The sequence below is a fragment of the Colius striatus genome, chromosome 6 (assembly GCF_028858725.1).
Source record: "Colius striatus isolate bColStr4 chromosome 6, bColStr4.1.hap1, whole genome shotgun sequence".
Lineage (NCBI taxonomy): Eukaryota > Metazoa > Chordata > Aves > Coliiformes > Coliidae > Colius > Colius striatus.
This window is the reverse complement of record NC_084764.1, coordinates 3,213,078-3,216,259: the sequence shown is the minus strand read 5'-3', so window position 1 is coordinate 3,216,259 and position 3,182 is coordinate 3,213,078.

The following is a 3,182-nucleotide window of genomic DNA, read 5'->3' as shown; positions in this document are numbered from 1 at the left end:
TTTGTCTTGCCTTTATTGCTGTAGAGCCACCACTCTTGGAGGCCTGAACATTGTAGCTACTTTTACTCAACATTTAAGTAAGATTCCTGTCTTAAGTAGTTGCTGAATTTCCTAGCAAAAGAGCTTTAAACTCATTTTTGTAGAAGAACTATTAAAAGCTGCTTTTTGTGTTGAAAAAGTCTATCAAAGGCTGTTGCAAAAGCACCCACAAGGTATAATTAGGGCATGAAAAACCAATATGAAGTTATACTGAAACACCAACTGGCACAATGAAGATTAATGTTACCCAGGAAAAAAAACACAGGATGCTTAGAAAGAAAACACTCCATGAATAGCGTTTTGGTGTTGATTTCATATCAATATGATTGCAAAAGAGCCTTTCCCTAGCAGCACCTTTTTTTTGGTCATTTTGGAGAACTATGCACTGCAAAGTTCGAATTTGCTTGAGTTGACTGGCTGCTGCTTCTTTGGGGGATTGCATGTTCCTGCAAGGAAGGCCTGTGTGGGAAACCTGAAGAAAGATCCATCTGGACAAGTAGAAAGTCAAGCACAGGTGGTGGGAGGCCTACCTGGATCAACAAGGAGCTCCTGACTGAATGCAAGGGGAAAGAGGTGGAAGCAGAGGCAAACGACCCAAAAGAAGCACAGAGTTGCTTTCTGATCTTGCAAGGATATGGTTAAGAAAGCCAAGGCTCCTCTGGAGTTGAGTCTGGCAAGGGGTGTGAAGGGGGGAAGAAAGAATTCTCTAACTACAAAACAGCAAAAGGAAGACTAGGGGGAAAAAAAGGTGCTCCCCACTGCTGAATGGGCAGGGGCATTTGTGATAGATGATGTGTTGCCTCAGTTTTTATTGCTCAGTCTGGACTCCCATAGGAATCCTGTACTCCTGAGACAGAAAGAAAGTCAGGAACAAGGTAGCCTTCACCTTCATGGCAGAGGCCAGTTTAGGGAATATGTACTTAGGTCTGTGAGGCCTGGCAGGTTGTATCCAGGAGTGCTGGGGAAATTGGCTGATGTCACTGCCAGGCCACTCTCAGTTTTCTTAGGATGGTCAGGGCAGTTGGGAGAGGTTTCTGAAGAGTGGAAGAGGGCAAATGTCACTCTTGTCTTCAAGAGCAGCAGGAAAGAGCTGGGGAGCTACAGGCCACTCAGCTTCACCACAGTCCCAGGGTAGCTGACACAAAATCACTCTGAAGAGCACTTCCAGGTACATGAAGGACAAGATGATGGTTGTGAGTAGTGGGCTTGGATTCACAAAGGGGAAATCATGCTTGACCAACTTCATTGCTTTCTACCATGAGATGACTGGCTTGCTGCATGGGGGAGAGCGGTTGATGTTGTTTACTTGGACTTTTATAAAGCTTTGTACAATCATCTCTAGTAACAGCATCATAGACAAGCAGAGAAAGTATGAGTTAGGTGAATAGGGAGATGGACAGAAAACTGGCACAGTGCTGTGGCCCAGAGCCTTGTGACCAGCAGCACAGAGTCCAGCTGAAGGCAAGTCACCAGCGGTATCCCATGAGGCTCAGTATTGGAGTCAATAATGTTCAGCTGCATCATCAATGATCTGGCTGGCAGAGTGGGGTGCACCCTCCACACATTTGCAGGTAACACAAAAATGGAAGGAGTGACTAATAGACCAGATGATTATGCAGCCATTCAGAGGAACCTCGACAGGATGGAGAACTGAGCAGAAAAGAATCTCATGAGCTTTGGGAAATGCAAAACACTGTGTCTGAGGAGAAGTAACCTCAGGCACTGGGGTCAGAGCAGATGGAAGGCAGCTCTGCAGAGAAGGACCTTGGGGTCCTGGTGAACAACAAGCTGACCATGAACCAGCAGTGCACCCTCACAGCCAAGAAAGACAGCAGCATCCTGGGCTGCATCAGGAGGAGTGCTGCCAGCAGGTCAAGGGAGCTGATCCTTCCTCTCTGCAGAGCACTGACTAGACCACATTTGGAACGCTGTCTCCAGTTCTTGGCTCCCCAGTACGAGGGAGATGGGATTTCCTGGAGTGAGGCCAGCGTAAGGCAACAAATCTGTGCTGGAATATGTGGATTTCTTAATTCTGGTCTTGTTCTGAGGTGTGATACAATGAAATGTAGTAGGAACAGAAATAGGTTATGGAACTGGGAGCTAAAACCTCTAAAAGTGAGATTTGGGATCTAATTTGACTTCTAACTTAGTAATATGTTCTCTCACCAAGGTTAAATACTAAACTTAGAGATATTATTCTAACACAGTAACTTAATTACTCATTTGTTTTCTTTCTTCATTCCATTTTTAACATCATACTTTGAGGATAGGTCGGTAAGTTTTATCGACTGCATCAGCTCCCCTGGAGAATTGGGCTTAGTCTGTGGCAATCACTGCTAGGTGTTTTAAAACTGCCAAGAAATCTTAATTCAAGGTATGTTTAAGGCCAAGTTCTGGAGCTAACAGAGCTGGGATGTGGGGAAAGAAACAAATCAAGCTCTCTCTGAGCTTTGCAACTTGAATTTGGGTCTCTAACACCTGATTTGTTGCAGGAAGGTGACTGCAGCTTGGCATCAAGAAACTAATGGATCTTAGCAATGTAACTGGATGAATTTGCTCATTCTTTGTTTTGAAATATGCTTTTAATCTAAACTGACTGGAGTAATGAATAGACTTATGTGTTCATATTGATGTTCTGGTTTCAGTAGTCTTAGATAAGGGTTGCCCTCTTTGCTGTGGGTAGTGCTGCTGTCAGAACTCAGCATTGTACTTCTCACTAGTTTTGTTGTACAAGTCAGCATGAATGTGCTTGGAGAATGCCTTAGAACACAGCTGGATGTTCATCAGATGCATATTTGATGGAATCAATGGTTTATTTAGCCATCCTCAACAAAAAATACTAATCACTGATTCTATAGCACACTCAAAGAACATCCTGCTGCCATTTAGCTGTTGGTGCCCTGGGCACAGACTTCACTGATACCGCTTGGCAACAAATTGTGTGACAAGTTCTACTTCAGTTGTTACCTGTGAGGAAGAAATGAACTCAGATGCAACAGCTTACCTGTGGGGAAAGGATTTGTAAGACCAAAACCAGCTGCTGTCTGGCAGCACAGAGCAGCTGGAGGGCTGGTTAGTCCTCAGTATGGACCATTCCGGCAAGGGGGTTGATTACTGTCTGGGGAGAAGAGCAAACGCTGCCT